This window comes from Rhinopithecus roxellana, chromosome 5, assembly GCF_007565055.1.
Source record: "Rhinopithecus roxellana isolate Shanxi Qingling chromosome 5, ASM756505v1, whole genome shotgun sequence".
Lineage (NCBI taxonomy): Eukaryota > Metazoa > Chordata > Mammalia > Primates > Cercopithecidae > Rhinopithecus > Rhinopithecus roxellana.
This window is the reverse complement of record NC_044553.1, coordinates 32281437-32294399: the sequence shown is the minus strand read 5'-3', so window position 1 is coordinate 32294399 and position 12963 is coordinate 32281437.

Here is a 12963-nt window from a genome sequence, read left to right as displayed (position 1 = left end):
GCACCCAGCCATTACCACAGTTTTCTAATGGAGAAAAACAAGGCCATCAGAAGGTGGCAGAGTCAGGATTTTAAGTTCCATGCCACCAGACTAAAGTCAGGGCTTCTTTCCACTATTCCACACTATCTCCAAGTAAAGAACTAGAACCAGAACTCTGGAGAAGTTGTGGCTGGACCTGTGACTCCTGCGAGCTGAGACGAGGGAGCTGAAAAGGAGGAAAAGTTTGCTAAGAAGACATGTGAGAGAAGAATGGGAGAGAGCTTCACAGCATCTCTGGCAGAGGAAACAGGCTAGCGTTTTGAACACAGTAGCTTAATGCAATGTTTTTAGAAAGCAGGGAGAATATAGGGATGCGAAAAGGAAGTCCTGGAAAGATTTACAGGTGCCACATCAACCTGTAAACCTTATCTGCCAAGACTATGAGATTAGAATTACCCTATAGGCAATGGGGTGTCATTGAAGAGTTTTAAGCAAGGTATTGAGATAACCAGATTTGTTCTCAGAAGGGTCAAGCTGGTGGCAGTGGTGTGAGAGATGGACTGAAGGCCAATTAGGAAGCACCTGTGATGATACCGGGGCAAAAGGATGAGGAGAGGAGGCAGAGTGAATAGATGTTAAGAGAAAGAATCAATAGGATTCCGGGGGAAAAGAGAGGTGGGACGATCAAAAGTACTTTTCCAGGGTCACTGGGAATGCTGATATTTACAAAACATAGGGTATGCTGGGACAGTGGCCCACGCCCACACGGGGAGGTGGAGAGGATTGCTTAAGGCCAATCCTAGGCAGCGTAGTAGGACCCCGTTTCCACACATAATAAAGAAAAACTTGGCCAGCGTGGTGGGAAGCAGCATTAGGAGGACTGCTTGAGTTTGAAGCTGCAGTGATCTATGATCATTCCACTGCACTTCAGCCTGGGTGACAGAGGGAGACCTGTCTCTGAAAACAAAGAAACAAAAAACACAGGGCATGCAGAAGGAGGAACACGTCTGTGGAGGAAGTGTGAAGTCATTTGTTTTCGTATTCCTCCAACATAACTCAGAGCTGACAGCATAGACTAGTGCTTGGTGTATGGTTATTTGAATTTGATTTTGGACACATTTAGTTTGAGATATCATTGGAACATGCAGGTGGAAATGTTTGGTAAACTATTGGAACAGGAGCTTAAGAGAACAATGTAAGCCTTCCGAGTTGCTTTGTGAATCAAGATATAAGTAAGGGAGTGAGAAAAGGCCATGGACAAAATCCCTGAAAATACTCAGCATGTGAAGAGCAAGCGGAGAAAAACGAGCTAATGAAGCAAGCAGAAAACAGGCAGCAAGAGAGGTGGGAGGTAAGAAAGTGTGTGTAAAGGAAACAGACATACATTTCAAGAAGGAAGGAGTTGCTGGAAGGGTCACGCTGCAGAGATGCCAGATGAAATGAGGACTGGTAGATGTGTGTACATGGGATCTAACACTTTCTGTTTTCCCTGCTTCCCTGCCATACTTCTTTTCCCTTGCTTCTCTGGCATGGTACTCCTAATAAAGCATTAGCATATAAGCATTTGCTGCAGGCCTTGTTTTCTAAGACATTTTGGCCAAGCCTTAAAGCTAAAGCAGTATTTGGCTATAAACGTAATTTCTAATTCCTATCCCTATCAGTACAAAACTGTCATTTTAGCAATTGAAAGCAGAGAAAAGGCTGGGCACAGTGGCTCACACCTGTAATCTCAGCACTTTGGGAGACTGAGGCAGGTGGATCACTTGAGGTCAGGAGTTCGAGACCAGCCTGGCCAACATGGTGAAACCCTTCTCTACTAAAAATACAAAAATTAGCCAGGCAGGGTGGTGCCTGCCTGTAATCCCAGCTACTCAGGAGGCTGAGTCAGGAGAATTGTTTTAACTCAGGAGGTGGAGGTTGCAGTGAGCTGAGAATGTGCCACTGCACTCCAGCCTGGGTGACAGAGCAAGACTATGTCTCAAAAAATAAAAAATAAAAAATGCAGACAAGAAAACACAACCACAACCTCAGAAGTAAATGTGTCAAAAGCATGTAAAGTGCTTGGTGCATCCTACTTCTCAGATCCAATTAGCATAATGTAATTAGAATGATGAAACTACCATATTGTGCTGTGAGCTACCAAGACAATCAAAATCCCCATTGACTATACTTTGACACAGATCAGGAGAGTTAACATAGGCCGGAGGCAAGACTGTCAAGTGTACTGCTCTTCTTGTCAAGTAATGCTTTTGCTTCTCCCAATTGATGGGGCTCTCTAACAGGGACTGGCAAACTACAACCTCCAGGCCAAATATGACACTCCAACTGTTTCTATAAATAAAATTTTATTGGAACACAGCCATGCTCATTCATTTACATGCTGTATATTGCTGTTTTGACACAAAATCAACTAAATTGACTAGGTGCAACAGAGATCAGATGGCATGCAAGGCCTAAAATATTTACTGTCTTGCCTTTTATAGGAAAAGTTAGCCAATGATTGAGAATAAAGCATTTATCAAATCAACAGCCACATATCAAATACCAGAAGGTGTGTTGTTTCGCTCTAATAAAGATAGGAACTGCAACTGAGGCAATGACTCAGTTAAGTTTATGGTAGTCTGTTACCACCCTCCATTATTTACCTGTGCTTTTAAACACAAGTGAATTGAATGGGAATCTGGGCCCAGCACACTTTCGCTGCACTGTCTATCTAACAGAATGGGAATATGACTGGGAAGACCAACCCAGGACAGTTTTAAGTCTTTTTTTTTTTTTTTTTTGACAGGGTCTCATTCTGTTGCCCAGGCTGGGGTTCAGTGGCATAATCACAGCTTACTGCAGCCTCAACCTCCTGGGCTCAAGTGATCCTTCCACCTCAGCCTCCCGAGTAGCTGGGACCACAGGTGTGTGCCATCAAGCCTGATTAATTTTTTAATTTTTGTAGAGATGAGGTCTCCCTATGTCGTCCAGGTTGGTCTCAAATCCTTGGGCTCAAGTAATCCTCCCACCTTGGCCTCCCAAAGTGCTAGGATTATGTCACGAGTCCACTTTAAGTCTTTGATGTTGGTGCTAATCTCTGCAATTCCTCTTGGGACATGGTAATACTTGTGATTTAGTATCTTAACCAGGGGCAGAAGGTGGCTTTTATTGGGCCTTTTCTACCATAAAGAAGTTTATTTCACAGGTCAGAAAACCAAAGTGACAATTTTCCCAGATTCTAAGTGTATCTGTCTCAATTATACTTTCAGAAACCAGGGACATAAACTTAAGGCCAGTTTGAAAAACCTCTGGATACATTGTGATATAATCTTGAGCCAGGGGGTCTATTCATCACCTGGACTCAGGAAACCACCAATCTAACTACAGGGCATGGTAACATTTCAGGTCCCCTGATTCCAGCTCTCAGAACATCTAGGTATTCTCCCTTACTCAGTGTAGTTGTCTTTGGAAAATGTCACTTGTCCTTTTAAAGAGGGATTCTAAAAATATTAATGTATATCCTTATGGTAGTTTTGGAGTTTCCTTCTCAAGGGGACTCAGGCTGCTTTTCAATCAATGGGCTCTGGGTTTGTAAACTGACTTCGATTTGGAAACTAGCTGAGGGATAGCAATGTTCCATTGTGATGGCTGATGTCAGCCTTCTACTTACCAATTCGTGCATTTATTATATAAATTAAGTAATATCCTACAAGGCTGTCCATCTGTCTCAACCCTAGGAATAAGCAAATCTACTGATTTTTGCCAAAAATATTTATGGGTCAAGGCACCTTGATTGTCACACTGGCATTGCTACCCATTATGGTAATTGTATTTACTTTTGCTCTGTTAGTTGGGTGTTATTATTTGGCTTCTGGTATTCTGGAATTCCATCATCCCTTTTGATACTAGAGATCCATGTTCCATGGCAGTATCTCCCACTCTTGGCCTTGACAGGTCTCCTTTCACCAATGTATTTCTTATTCCTTAGTACAAGGAAGTTCCCTGGCCTCTTGGAGTATATAGACGGGTGGTGGGTTAGCAGGTCTGAATACATAGTAAATATACTCTAACGTTCTCACTTTCCTATGACTTTTGATCCCTTCCCCAGTACAATGCCAAGATTATTTCTGGTGTGTCTACCAGCTTTCCAAGCTTCAAGGAAACATCACAACAAACTATTTATAGTGACCTCAAGTGCTCTTGCCAAAACACTGGATAACCACTCATGAGTACATGCCTTCATGTAATGAATTCTCTGTTATAAAACCTCATTTTATGCACTCACTCTCTCTTTCTCCCCAGTCTTACATTTTCAAGATCTGCTCCCACCTATATTACCCTGATTCTGTTGACAAAAAGAGTCAAACTCTGTAAAATATTTTAAGAGATTTATTCTGAGCCAAATATGAGTGATCATGGCCTGTGACACAGCCCTCAGGATATCCCAAGAACATGTACCCAAGGTGGATGGGGTACAGCTTGGTTTTATATATTTTTAGGGGGGCATGATACATCAATCAAATACATTTAAGAAATACATTGGGCCGGGCATGGTGGCTTATGCCTGTAATCCCAACACTATGGGAGGCTGAGGCGGGCGGAACACCTGAGGTCAGGAGTTCGAGACCAGCCTGACCAACATGGCAAAACCCTATCTATACCAAATATATAAAAATTAGCCAGGCATGGTGGCATGCACCTGTAATCCCAGCTGCTCAGGAGGCTTAGGCAGGAGAATCACTTGAACCCAGAAGGCAGAGCTTGCAGTGAGCCGTGATTGCGCCACTGGACTCCAGACTGGGCAACAGAGCAAAACTCCATCTCAAAAAAAAAAAAAAGAAAAGAAAAGAAAAGAAAAGAAAAGACATTGGTTTGGTTCAGAAAGGCAGGACAACTCAAACCGGGGGCTTCACGGTATAGGTAGATTTAAACATTTTCTGGTTGACAATTGGTTGAGTTTATCTGAAGACCTGGGATCAATGGAAAGGAATGTTCAGGTTAAAAAAGAGGATTATGGAGAGACCAAGTTTTATTGTGCAGAGGAATCTCTCAGCAGACTTCAGACAGAGCAGGTTATAAAATGTTTCTTATTAGACCTAAAAGGGTGCCTGGCTCTTAGCTGAGTATCTCCTGGATCTGGAAAGAAAGGAAGGAAAACAAAGGGGAAAGAGGATTCTCTACAGGATGTGTAATTTTCCCACAAGAGACTTTGCAGCGCAATTTCAAGGTATGGTAAGGAAATATATTTTGGGGTTAAATATTTCTTCCTTGTCTCAATGTTATGCCAGAGTGATTGAAAAGTAAGTCATGATATATAGGGTCAAATAAAACCCATCTGATGAGAATTTATGGTTTGTAGGATATGACTCCCTAGACCCCTTAGGTAGGAATTTGGGCAGATATAAAAATCAGAGTTTAGTCCTCAGTTCTTACGTATTCTCCAGGTCCTACATTTCCTCTGGAATGGAGGCTAACTCCTGCAGCAGGACCTGTACTTCCCTGCTCAGGCTGTGCTGAGCTCTGGCACAGATTACCAGACTGGAGGCAAAAAAGGAAGAGAATGGAGGCTTATCTTGGGGAGAACAAAAGTTATTCTGCAATGACCTATTTCAGATGGGCAAGGGGAAGCTGTTTTCCTTAGTCAAGAGAAAAGAGTTTTGCTGACGGCATTATAAATAAATAAATAAATAAATAAATAAATAAATAAATAAATAAGAGAGAAAAGGGACTGTTTCTGCTGGTCAGGAAGATTTAGGGACAATTAGGAGCTCAAGATTTTGAGGCTGATCCACTCACATATTTCTTATTGAGGTCTTAACACCTCACATTTTTCCTTTCTGGAAAATACCTTCACATGGGAAAGCTGTCGAAGCTATGCATTCAATCCCTTTAGCAGCTTTGCCATTCTGGATCCTGAACCTAATTTTCTTTTCTTTTTTTCTTTCTTTGTTTTTTTTTGAGACAGAGTTTCCCTCTTGTAGCCCAAGCTGGGGTGCAATGGCACGATCTCGGCTCACTGCAACCTCCGCCTCCCGGTTCAGGTGATTCTCCTGCCTCAGCCTCCCGAGCAGCTGGGATTACAGGCATGCACCACCATGCTCAGCTAGTTTTGTATTTTTAGTAGAGATGTGGTTTCGCCATGTTGGCCAGGCTATTTTAAACTCCTGACCTCAGGTGATCTGCCCACCTCGGCTTCCCAAAGTGCTGGGATTATAGGCGTGAGCCACTGCACCAAGCCCTTAACCTAATTTTCTTTTTTTTAACTTAATTTTTATTTTTTTAATTATACTTTAAGTTCTAAGGTACATGTGCACAACGTGCAGGTTTGTTACATATGAATACATGTGCCATGTTGGTGTGCTGCACCCATTCACTCGTCATTTACATGAGGTATATCTCCTAATACTATCCCTCCCCCCTCCCCCCACCCCACTGTAGGCCCCAGTGTGTGATGTTCCCCACCCTGTGTCCAAGTGTTCTCATTGTTTTCAACAGTGTCTAACCTACTGCTGCAAGAGATGAGTCTCCTTCATGGCTTCCGCAGAACTCCTCTGGCTTTCATATTGTTACTTAATTGGCAAAATGCTGCTTTGAACTATCATTTTCTTTTTCCAAGACTTCCAATGCTCTCAAGAGCAGCCAGTCTATTCCCCACACTGTATCATTATTATTGCTCCCATACTGATCAAATACAGCATCCACATAATATCCTAATTCCTTATCTTCTATCTGCACCTCATCCAAGTCAACTGGAGGTGAAAGCCTTAGTAATTGTCATGCGTGCCTCTGCATGGCAGGGTTATTACTATCCTGTTTACCACTGGGAAAACAGTTCTGATTGCCTTTAGATAGGTGGGCTAGTCTCTAAAATCCCACCTTTAGGGGTCTGCTTTTAAAGACTACTCCTGGTACTAGCATTTTTGAGCCTACAGTCTCAAGAAAAGTTTAAAGCAAAAGTATGCACATTATTGTGATGGATGCTTTATTGATTGGTGAAATTGCAGGAAAGAAAGTATGAGGAGAAAAAAGAAGTGAGGTAGGGAAGATGTAAAACCAAACAAACAGATGTGCTATCAAGATGGCCACAGCTTCACTGCAAACAAAGATGCTTGCCTGGCCTTCCAGGGCATCTTCACAGAGTATCTATGAAGCCACTGCCTCTCATGGGAGGAAGGGTGAACAGTGCTGGCTTCTTTTTGTCTCCTGTCTCTCAGTGGTCAAGGTTTACCCTACCCTAGACATGAACTCTCCCACACTTCCGGGTTGTAGTACCCACTCCTCCAGGAAGCTTCTCAGGAAAATAGAGCCTCTGCAGTCCATTTTGGCCAATGTGCTTCAGTCCTTCCTCCTGAGTCAGTACCACACGGGGGCCTCTCCGTGTGTGGGGGCAGGTTAGCAGCAGGGGCTGTGGCTGTGGCTTTATGACTGTGAGATACCTCATAGAGTTTTTGTGAGAATTTGTTCAATTAATATCCAATGCCTGGCAGTTAGTAGGCACTCAGTAAATGTCAGCTATCATTATGAATAGTAATTGAGTGAATTTTGTGTGTGTGATTCTTACATGATACGGCTGGTAAGAGCATGTTCCCCACCCCTTCTAAGCCTTTGTTCAGTGCCACTGTGCTCAGTCGCACACGCTGGCACAGTCAGCCAAATCTAAGCAGCTCAACAGTGCCATGAGCTGTGGTCCGCAGCCGCATGGGGCAGCCAGGCAGCAAATGGCTTTGCAGTTAGTCCACAAGAATGGCGACCACCATCTAGGCAGCAAAGAGTTATGCAATGGAGAGTGCTGCATTTATAAAAATAGGACTAGTGATAATGTCTTCCATTCTCTAGCCACCCTAAAACATTCTTTTAAATATTTAGCTTGTCTCTGAAGTCTACCAAGAAAATAAACTGATACTGCTTTTTGTTCTATAAATTATAGTCACATAGCTCAAAGACAGTTTGCCCATTCAGAGAGTCATACATTTGCTTCCGAAACCATGAATACAGGAGCCCTCAACTGTCAAGTGTCTGAAGAATATCTCTTCTGTGGGAAATTTGTGACACTGTCCTCTGAGTTTGGTTAATCATAAAGAAATATTCATTTAATGAATAGTTCAAATCTGAATCTTGTCACCATGGAAAACAGGGCTCTCTCCTCCCGTTTTTCTTAATGAGGCACTCAATGCCACAGTCATAATGTTTACCTCCCTTCAGGGAACAACAGCTCTTGACAAGTGGAAATACGATTTGAGCCAAAAAAACTTTCCGCTCTGTATTTGTTAAACTGCTTCAATATTATGTTTTGATTCCTGCTTCAAATTTATGGAAAGGATTTTTATAGTCAAGGGAAATCTACTGATGAATGTGAGAGGCATGAACCTTGAGACAATGACAAAGTAAATTTTGGGCTTTAAAGAAATACACCATTTGCTTGTCTGGAAGCAAGAGCTGAGTTTTTAAAAACAGAAACTGATCAAGGTTAATCAGTCTAATGAAAATATAAGAGGTAACATATATTTTATTTAGGTAATTTTGAATCAATTTCCTAAACTATGCTTTCCTGTTGATGACAGATGTTTATCCTGAGTGTCTGGCAATTGTGTTGAAACTATTTGATGACCTGGCTGGGTGCAGCTGCCTTGGAAGGCCGAGGCAGGTGGATCGCTTGAGCTCAGGAGTTCAAGACCAGCCTGGTCAACATGGCGAAACTCCATCTCTGCCAAAAATGCAAAAATTAGCCAGGTATGGTGGCACGCACCTGTGGTCCCAGCTACTCGGGAGGCTGAGGTGGGAGGATCACTTGAGCCTGGAAGGTGAAGGTTGCAGTGAGCTGAGATGGTGCCACTGCACTCCAGCCTGGGTGACAAAGTGAGACCATCTCAAAAAAACAAAACAAAACAAAACAAAAACAATGATATGATGACCTAGTTCCCCATTCCTGGATTTACCTCACTCCCATTACCTGAGAACAGATTTAGCTCCATCAGTTCTGAAATTTGGCCTTATACCATAAACACCGCATGGAGCTTCCTGTCTGGATCCCTCAGGCCACCCTCATTAACTACCAGCTGGACCTAACCCATCCCCTAACCCCATCCTTCTGAGCCTACCTCTGGCCTCTAGGGGTCAGACATATACAGGACATGGAGCCAGGTGCCACTGAAAAGAAATATAAGAAATTTATGGTAGAGATATGGAGAAACTATTTGTCTTAGTCTGCACAGGCTAGTGTGATAAAATACCTTTGACCAGGCGTCTTTTAAACAAAAGAAATTCTTTTCTCACAATTCTGGAGATAGGAAGTCCAAGATCAAGGCACTAGAAGATCTGGTGTTTGATGAGGGCCAGTTGCTCATCATCATCTCACAGCCATCATCTCACAGTAACCTCACACGGCAGAAGGGGCAAGAGACCTCTCTCAGACCGTTTTAATAAAAGCACTAATTCCACTCATGAGGGCTTCACCCTCATGACTTAATCCCTCTCATAAGAGCTCCACCCTCTTGTTCCAGCTCCTAATATCTCCCTGGAGAATTTCAACATATGAATTTCACGAGACACAAACGTTCATGGCGAGACCCTGTCTCTACGAAACATAAAAAAAAATTCGCACATGCCTGTGGTCCCTGCATCTAGGGAGGCGGAGGCAGGATTGCTTGAAGGGATGTGGAGGCTGCAGTAACCCCAGATCGTGCCGCTGCACTCTAGCCTAGGCAGTAGAGCCAGACCCTGTGTCAAACAAACAAACAAACAAATAAATAAATAAAATGAGGTAGCTCTGTAAGTACTGGCCTAGAAAAATGTCCATACACATAAAGCAAAAAGGGCAGGCTGTAAAACAACAGGCAAAAGAGAGGCTTTACGGTGTACTTTAAGACAATAGACTGCCCATTCGGTGACGCAGCCTGTCTCTCTCCTCTCTTCATCCCCGCGGTCTCCTTTCCACACTACTCCTCCCCCAACACAGCGCCTTTCCACGATCTTCCGTGTTTTTCTCTCAGTACTCTCCCGCTCCGCCTGCTCTTCCTCTCTGCCTCCGGGATCAGGACCCGGGTAGACTAGCTGTGGGAGGAACGCGCGTGCGCCGTGGCACCGCCCAGAACGCGGGGTGAGCGTGTTTTCCTCGCTCCCAGGGCGGAGCCGAAGAGCGATTGGTCCCCGTTTTGGGCCTCCCAGGATTGACTGGCCCTTTCACCCAACCAGGGCGATCCACACCCGCTCAGATCACTTCCGTCCTCGTCTGGCTCGCCTCTCGCCGCTTCGCGTTTATCCAGGACGCAGTGAGCACCTGTTTTTGCTGTTCCCTCCTGCCTTTGACAGTGTTCTGCAGACACTGGTGTTGAGATTGGCATGTTTCCCGCATTTACAGAGAAGCCCTTTAAGAGGGAGAGTTTAGGCCAAGTTTACTTTAAGTAGGAACCTGAGAATTAAAAACCGAATTAAAAAGTTGGCCGCCGCCCTGGAGGGAGATAAAGAGCCCCCTTCTCTCATGCTTCCTTGTGTGAACTGAATTTCATACATTACTCAACAAATCGATAGCCATGAACTCAGGTTCCTAAATAGTAGTAATGGTATTATTACTACTATAATCTATAATACTATTACTATAGCATTATAGTAAGTATAGTATTAGTAACAACTAATAGTAATTGCTAACCTTACATTATTAGACTTGGAGCGAGCAGTCACTCTTGTTCCCTGCTGTGGTTTGAAGGCCGCCTCGGAAACTCATGTTGAAACCTAATCCCCAGTGTGGCAATATTGAGAATGGGGTCTTGAAGACGTGATTGGGTCATGAGGGCTCTGCCGTCCTGAATGGACCAATCCATTCATGAGTTAATGGGTTATCACTGAGAGGGACTGGTGATTATAAAAAGAGGAGACCTGAGCTAGCACACTGAGCCCCCCACCATGTGATGCCCTGCACTGCCCCTGCACTCTGCAGCCCCCACTGGCAAGAAGCTGTCACTGGGTGTGGCCTCTTGACCTTGGGCTTCTCAGCCTCCGTAACTCTAAGAAATGAATTTCTTTTCTTTATAAATTACCCAGTTTCACATATTCCGTTATGAGCAACAGAAAACAGATAATCCCTTTACAGCAATGTCACCATCTTTACCTATAAGGTGGGTCTCACTATTCTTATTTTATAGATGAGGATGCCAAGGCACAGAGAAGTTAAGGAACTTGTCCAAAATCACCTTAGTGATAACTGGCAGAGCTTGAATCAGAATTCAAGTAATCTGGCGTCCAAACATTGCATTCTGCTGCCTCTCAGAAATAAACCAGGCATGGAGTAATATTCATCTGTAGTTCAAGAAACAATTTATTGAAGCTTCCTTTTTCTGTCAAGTTTGGAAAATGGGAGAGAAAATAGGAATGGAGACTGAGAAGACGACCAAGTGGTTCAGAGCTCAGAGAATTGGGAAATTGAAGGAGGTAGATTAGCTAAGGGAAGATACAAGTACCTGAATCCTTCTAAACATTTTTTTATTGAGGTGAAATTCACATAACATAAACTTAGCCATTTTAAAGTGAACAATTCAGTGACATAACATTCACAATGTTGCACAACCATCACCTCTTGTCTAGTTCCAAAACATTCCTGTCACCCCAAAGGAAAACCCCAAACTCGTTAAGGAGTCACTCTCTAATCCCTCCTCCCCCAGGCCCTGGCAACCACCAATCTCCCTTCTATGGATTTAAATACTGTGAATATTTCATCTAAATGGAATCATACAATAATAAGCCTTTTGTGTCTGGCTTCTTTCATTTAGCATGTTTTTGGGTTTCTTCTACATAGCCTAAGTCAGTACTTCTTTTTTTTGGGTGAATAAAATTCCGTGTGTGTATGTAACACAATTTATCCATTGATGGACATTTAGACTGTTTCCAATTTTTGGCTGTTGTGTATAGTGCTACTGTGAGCATGCATGTACATGTACTTGTTTGAGAACTTAGTTTCAATTCTTTTGAATATATATATGTAGGAGTGGAATTGTGGGGCTCTATGGTAATTCTGTGTTTAACTTTTTGAGGAACTCCTATATCCTTTTGAAACCCTTCCTTAAGGCTATAATATTAATATAATAAATAATATTAAATATACTAAATATTTTGAATCAGAGTTTCTGAGTCTCAGCACAATTGACATTTGGGACTCGGTAATTCTTTGTTGTGGGAGAGCTGACCTTTGGTTACAGGAATTTTAGTAGCAATATTGGCCTCTACTCACTAGATGTCAGTAGCCTCCTCCCACTTTAATCACCAATAATGTCTGGAGACACTGTCAGATGTCCTCTGAAAAGCAAAACTGGCCCCCTTCCCACTGAAAATTACTGTTTTAAAGGCTTCCTCATAAACTTGGAGCAAATGTGGCTAGCACTAAAGCAGAATACTGCAACAAAGTAATGGCCTTTAAGAAATGGATATTCCTTAGAAGTCTTCCTTAGTATACAGGAAGTATTTGTTGTTTACTGTGTAATGTTGTTAAGAAGTTTGCAGATTTACAAATGTTTGACAACCAGAAAAATCTTATCATTAAATATTCATATATAACTTTTTTTTTTTTTTTTTTTTGAGACAGAGTCTCCCTCTGTCGCCCAGGCTGGGGTGCAGTGGCCGGATCTCAGCTCACTGCAAGCTCCGCCTCCCGGGTTTACGCCATTCTCCTGCCTCAGCCTCCTGAGTAGCTGGGACTACAGGCGCCCGCCACCTCGCCCGGCTAGTTTTTTTTTTTTTTGTATTTTTAGTAGAGACGGGGTTTCACAGTGTTAGCCAGGATGGTCTCGATCTCCTGACCTCGTGATCCGCCATAACTTTCAAATGTAACATCAGTAATATAAATCCGGCTCATCCACAACGCCAAGAAATATAGCTTCTCTCCCATCCCAGGCACATTACATACTAAATCACATTTATAGCACACTGCATCACATTATTTTTAAGGTAGGAACATGATTTGTAAGACTTTTTTGATATAGTAATACTTATTTTTTCAAATAAAAGTTCAGACAG